The sequence below is a fragment of the Dioscorea cayenensis genome, chromosome 16 (assembly GCF_009730915.1).
Source record: "Dioscorea cayenensis subsp. rotundata cultivar TDr96_F1 chromosome 16, TDr96_F1_v2_PseudoChromosome.rev07_lg8_w22 25.fasta, whole genome shotgun sequence".
Taxonomy (NCBI): Eukaryota; Viridiplantae; Streptophyta; class Magnoliopsida; order Dioscoreales; family Dioscoreaceae; genus Dioscorea; species Dioscorea cayenensis.
The window spans coordinates 11428672-11439641 of record NC_052486.1 but is presented as its reverse complement, the minus strand read 5'-3'; the positions used below and the strand labels follow the sequence as shown (position 1 = coordinate 11439641).

General features: G+C 42.3%; 1 non-coding gene across 1 annotated transcript; it reads left to right on the top strand.

Moving 5' to 3' along the window:
- The first annotated feature begins 270 nt into the window (after window positions 1-270).
- On the top strand, window positions 271-377 carry LOC120279701. Its single transcript, XR_005542007.1, has one exon. It is a non-coding gene; the product is annotated as a small nucleolar RNA R71 (small nucleolar RNA).
- Window positions 378-10970: the final 10593 nt, after the last annotated feature.

Here is a 10970-nt window from a genome sequence, read left to right as displayed (position 1 = left end):
ACTCTATTCGAAGCTATAAGATCTAGCTTCTTACTCAAACTCTCCACTTGGGCCGCCAATGAAGTTACCCCATCAATTTCATGTAGATCGGCCACCTTTTTCTTTTTCCTAGCGTTCCACTGGTAGCTATTTAACCCCATTTCCTCAATCAATTGACGTGCCTCGTCAGGGGTCTTGCTACCTAAGGTACCTCCTGCCGCCGCATCCAAGAGTTGCCTTGTACTCGGGTTCAAACCATTGTAGAAGGTTTTAACAATCATCCACTCCGGGAATCCGTGTTGCGGACACTTGCACAGGAGTTCCTTGAACCTTTCCCATGTCTCAAATAGAAACTACAATTCCAACTGCATAAAGGATGAGATCTCATTCCTAAGCTTTGCTGATTTTTCGGGAGGGAAATAATGGGCTAGAAAGCTTCTACCATCTCCTCCCATGTAGTGATTGATGCCGTAGGTAATGAGTGTAGCCACTGCTTTGCTTTCCCCTTTAAGGAAAATGGGAAGGCTCTTAATTTGATGGCATCATCCGTCACACCATTTATCTTCAGCATGTCACACACCTTGAGGAAGCTCTCTATGTGACTGTTTGGATCCTCATTGGCCAAACCGTTGAATTGTGCGGACTGCTGCAGCATATGGATGAATGCCGGCTTTAGCTCAAAATTCTGAGCTGTGATTGGGGGACGCATAATACTCGATTGTGTTCCCAACACTGAAGGTCTGGTATAATCAGATAGTGTCCGTTGTTGCTCATTTTGTTCTGCCATGTTGTCAGATCCTCCTACTTCCAAATCAGCTGGATTAGACTGTTCTTGTACAGGTTCTTTCCCTTTCCTTCGAAGTGTACGTTCAAGCTCAGGGTCTCCTTCAATCAATATTGATGGATTCCCTCGGGTCATAACCTAGAGCTGCACCAAAAGTAAAGAAAAAGAAAATCAGAATGATGATAGAATAAGAAGATATGAAATAGAATGTGTAGTGAAATAGCTAAGAAAACAAAGTGCAAAGTATCTCTAAACGCCTAGTTCCCCACAACGGCGCCAAAAACTTGACAAGGTACCCTTGCGTATATCCCACAAGTGCACGGGTTTGTCGAAGTAATAATCCCGGGTGAGCGGGGTCGAATCCACAGGGAGTAGGGAGTAAAGATACTTAATTCGATTCTTAGCTATGTGGAGTATCAATAATGATAAGTGTGATAATGATTCAATTCTCAACAATTAAAAGCAACAAGTAAGAGAGCAAAAGTAAGGAGGAGGCAAGGCAATCGATAAAGATGTGGTACTCAGATGATGCTTTACCTAGGAAAATCGTTTCAAGTGCAAGAACTCTCTATTATGCTTCCTAATCAATGCAATGGTGAGTCGTGGAAATCCTTACATACATAGTCACAAATCTAAGGTCAACTATGCCTAACTCTATTCATGTCCCGGGGAAGAGATTAAATAACCTCTTAACCTCGCACTCGAATAAAGTTGCAATGAGCTCTAGGGATTCCAAGTGATAAATCGATTCCTAATTATAGACCTAACCCTTTGGTCCAGGCGGAAGGTCCCCAGCCACAATTAAGCCCTAGATACTAAGATCCCCTTAACGCTTCACTCCATTGCACGCGCAACTAGGCCACAGCGGAGGTTCATCCCTTAGACCATTCACTCTATTATGGCCGCAAAGAACTCAAGGAACAGAGGTAGAATTTATCACATCGGAGGCGAAAGGGGACGCTCCTGTACCTCTCGACTCACCCTCTCAACCCTCTCCAACCTAGCTTTGTCTAACGCTCGTGGTGTGTCACTCACTCATAAGGTTACCAACAAGAACTCTCAACCCTAGTGTCACTCTAGGGGGAAATTTTCATACAATCAAGCATTCAAGGTTGGAACTCACAATAAACATCAATTTATTGAGAGCATAATAAAGAAGTTCAATGAAAAGAATACATCCTAGGGTTCACAATCACCCAAGTACCCACTAGGGGTTTAGCTCTCCATGGAGCTAAGTACAATCAAAGAAATCGAATGTAAAAGCAATAAATCCATAAAGAAACCCCCTCGATGGTCATGTCGATGGTCTTGTGGAAAGCCCTCTACTCGTCGTCCAAGGATTCCTTCGTCCGGTATAGGATACGCCTCAATTGAAGCTCACCTACCAACCTTCTTCCTAATGGAATCACGATGTTGGAGCTGTAGAACCTCTCCAAAACCTTGGCCAATACCACTCGAAACCCTAGCCGAAGCCCTCTCGCAAGTCGGGGAAAAGATGGAGAAAAGAATACTGAAATCGGGGCTGAAATCGGCTTTAAATAGGGTTGGAATCGGGCGACTACACGGCCGTGTATGATGTCACACGCCCCTGTGGAATTTCCACACGGGTGTGGATAATTTCCACGCGCCCGTGTGCATTCTCTGTTTCTCTGATTTCTCGGCCGGGCTGCTACAGTACTTGCTGTAGTGTTTGACACAGTACCTGCTATAGTGCTCCGCCGGAAATACTCCCGAATTCCATACTTTCATTGGGGTAACGCAAACGGGCACACATTCACGTCTTGAATCACTTGCTTCTTCAATGATGTACGCGTTGGTGGATCTCTTGTTCTTATATGCATAAATCATAATGCTCGAGTGTGACTGCCTTTGTGCCCCTCCAAATTAATTTGCTTACTCAAATACGAGGAGGTTGGCACACACTCTAGCATCCTCACAATTGACCTATGTCTTTCGCGTTTGAACCTTAGCAAGATCTCTTCCAAAATAGGTGCATTATGATCCACATTGGCCTATTTCCTTCATACTCGGCCTCACAACCCTACCTGCATAAAAGTAACATAAAAACACACATATTAATGTAAAAACCTGAGAAAAGTAATGTCAACATAAGGAATGAACGCTTCGCATTCATATGGCACAAGCACTTATCAGTTCCCATGCCCTGCAAAGCAAATAACACACGATTAAGCACAAAACGGGCATCAATTCTAATGATAATACATGCTAGAGGTAACAAATACATACACTCAAATACATACATTTAGACACTTATCATGGAGCCAAATAGAGAAGAAAGAAGCCAAATTAGATTGCTAATGTATTATGTTGATGGAATCTTAAAGTGAACACACGAGAAGACACAAGTTGTGATCGAAGATACGTGAATGTGTGCCAACCTTCATGCTCTCAAGCAATTACATGGTTTGGAGGGGCAAAAAGGTAGTCATATTTGTATATTCTGACTTGTTTAATGTTAGCAAGATCTTCATGAATATGGCATTTTATTGATGAAGTGATGTGATCTACGGCATAGACGTGTGCCCGTTTATGTTATTTCGATGAAAAGTGTGGATTCAGAAGTATTTTGGCAGAGTACTGTAGCACATTATTGTAATAAATCACTGAAGTAATTTACTGTAGCAGTTACCGTTCACAGCCCGCAGAAAATTATATTTCCAGAAATCCACACGGGCGTGTGGAAATTCCTCATGCCCGTGTAGATACCCAATTGCAGCCCTTTATAAAGCTACGACTTGTACCGATTTGGGGATCGATCTTTCATCCTTCTCTCCCATCTTTTCTCCAACATTTGGGAGGCCTGTGCCTAAGGTTTAGAGGGGCTTTGGCAAGGGTTTTGGAGTGGTTCTATGGCTTTGACACCACATTTCTCTTGGAAGATAGTTATTGGGGAGCTTTCGTCGGCACCGATCCAGCGAGGTGTGCCCTAGGCTTGACAAGGGGACCTTTGGAGAGGACGACGCTACTCTACAGGACCATAGACATGAATATCGAGGGGCTTTTCTTATGGATTACATGTTTTTACTTTCAATTTCATTACTGATTGTATCTTGCTCCATGGAGAGCTAAACCCCCTAGTGGGTGCTTGGACTTGTAAACCCTAGGATGTTATTATTCCAGTAACCTTTTATTATGTTTTCCTTAATTGATATCTTTAATTGAGTTCTATTCTTGAATGCTTGTTGAATGATTTCTCCCTTAGAGTGACACTAGGGTTGAGAGTCCATCTTAGTAGCCTTTGTAGATGAGTGACACACCATGAGGGTTAGACATTGCTAGATTGGAGATGGTTAAAAGCATGACGAGAGGTAGCGAAGCGTCCCCTTTCCCCTCCGATGTGATTTATCCTACCTCCATGTTCCTATAGTTCTTTGCAGTCACAATAGAATGAAGTGCTAAGAGAGGAATTCCACTGGGGCTTAGTTGCGTGAGCAATAGAGTGAAGCATTGAAGTAATCCTTAGTATCTGCGGCTTAATTCTGACTAGGGGTCTTTCGCCTAGACCAAAGGGTTAGATCTATATATAGGAATAGGGTTTATCATTTGGAATACCTATAGCTCCTTGCAACTGTACACAGTGTGAGATGTTGAGACTAAGTGATTTCTCCGCAGCGGCATAGTATGGAGTTAGTCACAATTGACCTTAGGTTTGAGACCGTGTATTTTGGGATTTCCACGACTCATTAAGCATCAGTTAGGAGACATAATAGTTGGTCTTGCACTTTAATCAATAACCCAAGGGGGAGCAATGTTCGAGTGCCCCACTTTCTATCGATTGCCTTTCCTATCATTTTATCATGCCACTTCTTCTTATTGTCTTTAGTCTTATTCACATTGATTTTATCCACACTATTATTTATTCATCTTCACTTAATTAAGTAGCAATCATTGTGTTTCTATTCACTATTCTTGGTGGATATGATAACCCACTCACATGGGATTTATTACTTCGACAAACCCATGTACTTATGGGTCACACGCAAGAGACGTTATCACCTGCTCGAGCGTGCTGGCCTGCCAGGCCGCGCACCTAGCACCCCAGCCATATGGTCGCTTGGCTGGTGCCACTCTCAGCCTAGAGCACCACGCAGCCGCTTGGGCTGACCCCGAGCCCGTGTGGGTGCCCGATTTCGGTGACTTTGGCTGGAGTCAGGCTCCTACGCCACACACAATCCCCATTTCAAGCATAAACAAGATTCCTGCATGATCATTTATGAGAAATAGGACAAGAATACAATGAAAACTCCATGAAGATGGTGAAGAAGACATGGAAGGGTTGGAGGGGAATGAGGGCTTACCGGAATGAATCAGAAAAGAAAACCCATTGAAAACTCTGGCAAGTGATGTCCAAACCTCCAAAGAGTTGAAGAAAATTGGTTTGAGAGATCAAAACTTGGGTTTTGTAGGAGTAAAGAGTTGGGAGATGAAGAGGCTCTTTGAAGAGGAATGATGAGAAATAGTGCCTCTTCTTCTTCATATAGGCACATGGGGGTGTGGAAATTCCACACACCCGCATGGCTACTGTACACGACCGCGTGGAAATTCCACGCAACCGTGTGGGCTGTAGAATTTCTGCAGACTGTCCACACAAGGCCTGAAACTCCAAATTAACACCAATTTCTCAACTATACATATTAAATTCACCCTAAACCACGTCATGCATATGTAAAATAATTCAAATCGCACAAGAATTCCACGAAAACACCAGTGATCAACTAAAATTAATCAAGACGCACACTCATGAAGTTATTGCTACAGAATTAAAATTCCAAGACTAAAAACTAACTAAAAACTTGGGTTGGCTCCCAAGAAGTGCTTGTTTAATGTTACTTAGCTCAACGTACCTGTACTTACCTCATGATGGCTTTTAAAGATGAAAAATCTCTTTCTTAGCAACCTACACACATGATGGATGGAAATTCTTCATACTTAAAGAGAAATTTTGAAACATGTTACCGAATGAGTGAATGTTGTGCTCTTCCGGTGTATTCTTGTCTCCTATGGTGTTGGAGTGCTTTCGGTGGCGACGTCTCATCCTCTTGACTTGGTGAAAAAATACTTTTAAAGAACCCTACTTGTGGTTGCTCATTGAGGGCTTCTTCCACACAATTGTTCAATTTTTCCTCCTCCTTGTCCAGCCACTCCTCATATGGATATGGATGATAAAATTCTTGCAAGTACTCATTAGCAATCTCATCATTGACATCAATAAAATAACAAGTGTCATCAAAGTCAAGAGAGTGCTTCATTGCTTCAGTGAGGTGGTATGTGATCTTTTCTTCTCCAATGCGCAGTGTCATCTCTCCTCCATCCATGTCAATGAGTGCTTTGGAGGTGCGTAAGAAAGGTCTTCCCAGAATCAATGGAACCTCCACATCTTCATCTACATCTAATACAGCAAAATTTGCAGGAAAAATATACTTGTCAACCTTCACTAAAACATCTTCTATTATACCTCTAGGATGACTAACAGAACGATCAGCCAACTATAATGTCATGCGGGTTAGCCTTGGCTCTCCCAACCCCAATTTCTGAAACAATGTGTACGCCATGACATTAATACTAGCTCCTGAATTGGCCAAAGCTTCTTCTTCCCCCAAACCTCTGATTGCACATGGTATGATGAAGCTTCTTGGATCTCTCATTTTGTTTGGCAAATTTTTCTGAAGCATTGCCAAACAATTGCCTTCCAAGACCACAGCCACACTCTCCTCCATCTTCCTCTTGTTGGTCAAGAGGTTCTTCAAGAACTTTGTATAGTTAGGCATTTGGGATAGCGCCTCAATAAATGAAATGTTGATGTGTAACTACTTGAAAAGATCTAGAAATTTTCTATTTTACTCATTAACTTGGTATTTCTTCAAATCTGCCGGATAAGTAATTCTTGGAGTGTATGAAGCTAGTGACATAGCTGGCCCTTTCTCCTTGTCTTGCACCTTATCTTTCGTCTTTTCTTGAGGAATTTTAGTATTCTTCCCAGTGGGGGTTTTAGCTAGAAGAATTTTAGAGTTATTCTCAGCAGTGAGCTTTTATTGAAGCTCGCAACCACTCCTTAAATTGATCGCCTTCACTTACTCTCTTGGGTTATTCTCAGTGTTACTTGGCAAGCTTCCTAGAGGCCTTTCCGCCAATAACTTCTCTATTTATCCTACTTGATTTTCCAAATTGTGCAAGGAAATGGTATGATTTCATAATGTTGCCTCTAAGTTTTGGAACCTTGTGTCGATTGATTGAATGAACTTTGACAAACCCCTTTCTAATTCTAAAACTCTCTTCAGAATCGAAGATGTTTATTGAAATCGTGGTGAGGTAGTGGCTTTTTGTTGCCCTTGGTTACCCCATGAGAGATTTGGATGGTTTCTCCACCCTTGGTTGTAGGTGTTGCTATAAAGGTTACCTTGTCCTCTTCCCAAATTGGCCACAAAATCTACTTGTTCAACTGGCAGTAATTGAGATAGGGTAGTCGGATGCCATATGCGAACCCCCCGCAACCATCACAACTTGTGAATGTGGCTACCTTTGATTTAGTCAAAGTATCCAATTTCTTGCTTAATGCCTCTACTTGGGCTGCCAAGGATGTAACCGCATCGATCTCATGGAGTCCGGCCACTTTCTTATTTTCCTTGCATTCCATTACTAGCTATTCAAACCCATCTCTTCAATCAATTATCAGGATTCTTCGGGGGTTTTGTTTCCCAATGTCCCCCCTGCGGCGGCATCAATAAATTTTTTGTTACTTGAGTTCAACCCATTGTAAAATGTGTTAATCACCATCCATTCGTGGAACCCATTTAGTAAATACTTCCGCAAGAAGTCTTTGAATTGTTCCCAAGCCTCAAATAAAGATTTGAGCTCCATCTGAACAAATGAAGATATCTCATTATGAAGCTTTGCCGATTTTCTCGGAGGGAAGTACCTTGCAAGGAAAGCTTCGACCATTTCGTTCCGTGTTGTGATCAAAGCTCTTGGCAATAAATGAAGCCATTGTTTGGCTCTTCACTTCAATGAGAATGAAAAAACCCACAAGCGAATTGTGTCATCCAAAACCCCATTAATCTTCAACATGTCGCATACTTCAAGGAAATTTTCAATATGATTGTTTGGGTCTTCATCGAGCAAACCCATTAAACCTATGCGGACTGTTGAACCATTTGAATGAAACCCGGCTTTAACTCAAAATTTTGGGCTGTTATTGGTGGCCTAACAATGCTCGATTGTGTCGTACGAATTGTAGGTCTAGTGAAATATGAAAGTGTCCTTTGTTGCCCTCCTTGTTCTGCCATATTTTTAGATTCTTCAACCTCTATTTCAGCTGGAAATTTCTATTCCTGTGCATGTTCCTTGCTCTTTCTATGAAGTCTTCGCTTAATTTCTGCATCCTCTTCAATTAATGTCGAAGGGTTCCCTAGGGTCATAACCTATAGCTGAAATCAATGAAAGGAACAATGAGAACGGTGAGCGAGAGAAATATGAAGCAGAAAAGTAAATGAAAATGTGAATGACTAAAGTAACCAAATCCTAGTGTTCCTATATCCCATTCCCTGGCAACAGCGACAAAAACTTGATACGGGTTCGAATATGCGTGCGAACCGCAAGTGCACGGTGTCGAAGTAATAATTATCCCGGTGAGTGGGTAGTCAAATCCACAGGGAATGGAAGTATTAGCATTAACTAATGCTCAGTTATCTAGTTAGAATCAATGATTGTGATGAATTGAACTAATCACAAGAGAAGATAATAAGCAAGCAAACAGGCAAGGAATAAAGTGAAGGAGTTCTCAATTAATTAAGATGGGGTACTTAGGCAATGCTCATTAAGCTTAATATAAGCAAAGAGAAGGAGGTGGCACCCCCACCTTTGAAGCAAGAATCCCTTATCCCTCTAGATTGAAGAATGACCTAGGGGATGAATAGTACAAGAAATTCATGAATTTTTTCAAACAACTCCACATTAATATTCCTTTTGTTGAGGCATTGGCCCAAATGCATAAGTATGCAAAATTCTTAAAAGACTTGTTGACTTACAAAAGGAAGTTAGAGGAGAGTGCTTCAGTGATTTTAGATGCATCTTGCTCGGTGGTTTTGCAAAAGAACACGCTGAACAAGAAGAAAGACCCAGGAAGCTTCATCATTCCGTGTAATATTGGCAATCTAGGCGAAGAAATGACATTGGTGGACTCTGGGGGCCAGTATCAACGTCATGCCATACACCTTCTTTCAAAAGCTAGGCTCGGGCGAGCCTAGGCCTACTCGGATGACTTTGCAATTGGCAGATCGAACGGTGAGACATCCAAGTGGTATCATTGAAGATGTGCTTGTCAAGGTGGACAAATATATATTTCCTGTAGACTTTGTAGTGCTAGACATCAATAAGGATGCGGACGTATCCTTGATACTTGGGAGGTTATTTTTGCGGATGACAGAGAGCTAACCTTGAGAGTTGGAGATAACAAGCTCGCATACCGCCTTGCTGAAGCCATGCGGCATTCTCTTGATTTCGATGATACTTTATATTTTTTAGATGCTACTGATGAGATTGTTGATGAATATATGCAGGAAATGTTCAATCCGGATCCATACGACAAGAGGAAGACAATGAAGAAGTAATCATGCTTGGTTCAACGGAAGAAGTACCATCTACTCCTGGGATCTTGAAGAAGGTGCTCCAGAAATTGAAGAGGGCTAGGAGACGCCACTGAAAATGCTCCAAGGCTGTTGGAGACGTTCATGAACTGAACACACTGGGTGAATCATTGCTAGGTGGTCCCAAGCCCAACAATTAACCCTCTACCCTCAAGAGATTTTGCTCATCATGTTTCCAAGCCATGGATAAGAGGGCAACTTTCATGTATGAGCCCCTGTGAGGTAAGCAAAGGTACGTCAAGCTAAGTGACGTTAAACTAGCACTTCTTGGGAGGCAACCCAAGTGTTTACTGTTTTCTTAATTTGGTAGTTTAGTGTTGCTCGAATAAATTGTTGAGTGTTGTTGTCTTGATTTTTTATATTTCAGTTGTGATTTTATCGTGGGTTTTCAAGTTCATCGTGTGTTTTCATGTGAATTTGGTGAAGTTTTGGTCGTTTGAGCTATTTGTCATGTTTTTCACTAGTATAAATTCCATATCGGGCAGTGCTCGAGTGTGTAAACATGTTCGAAATTTTTCTCGCAGAGGTCGCAAAAATTTTCTAAGGCATCCAGAGAAAACACACGCCAATGGTTTCATATTGTGAGCTCATCCAGAGAGGGCACAGGGGTGTGGACTCGCCCCTGTGAATGACCATGCAATCCTTGCACGCCTGTGGGTAATTTACACACAGGCCTGAAGTCCTACAGAGAGGCAGATTTTCCTGAAAGCACACAGGGGTGTGGACTCGCCCCTATGGACGACCTTGTAAAAATCGCACAGGCGTAGGTAATTTCCGCACGCCCATGCAAATCTCTACAGAGGAGCTCTCTTCATCCTGAGTTAGGCTTGTGAATGCCCACGCCTGCGTGCACTTCCACACGGGCGCAGTAACACTTAGCAACTTTTCTTGGATATCCAGAGCAGCCATAGGGGCGCATGCCCCCATGTGTCGGGCGCACGGCGTGGGTATTTCTCACACGCCTGTATTTATGCCTCAGAGACGCTTAGTGTTTTCCCGAGAGCACACGGGGCGTGCACCGTCCCTCGTGAAGCTTTCCCTGCGGAGGTACACAGCATGTGTAATTTCCAGACGCGACGCATGTATGTACGTAACTCCAAGAGGCTTGAGTCCTTTTAAAAGGATTATTGTTTCTCTTCACCCTAATATCCTCCAATTGTCTGAGAGCACTTCTACATTGTTTCCCGACCTCATATCGCCAATTTGGAAGGATTTTGCTTGGTTTTCTGGCCGTTTTCAAATCTTTCTCATCTCAACTTTACGGTAAGCCCTATCTTTGATTTCCTTCTCAAATTCATGATTTTCATCGATGAAACTAGTCAATAATGCTTACTTTCTTCAATTAGAATGATTATTAATATTTAGAACGAAGTAAAAGCGTTGTAATGGTGCATTTATGGAGATTGAAGCGTGGTCGCATGCGTTTGTTCACGGCTCGTGGATCCACACCGGGCAGTGAAAAATTCTCGCACGACCGCTGTGGATTTCCCAAGCTAGGTTGAATTAACTTGTTTGATTAATTCTCTTTTAATTTTTGCAGACTA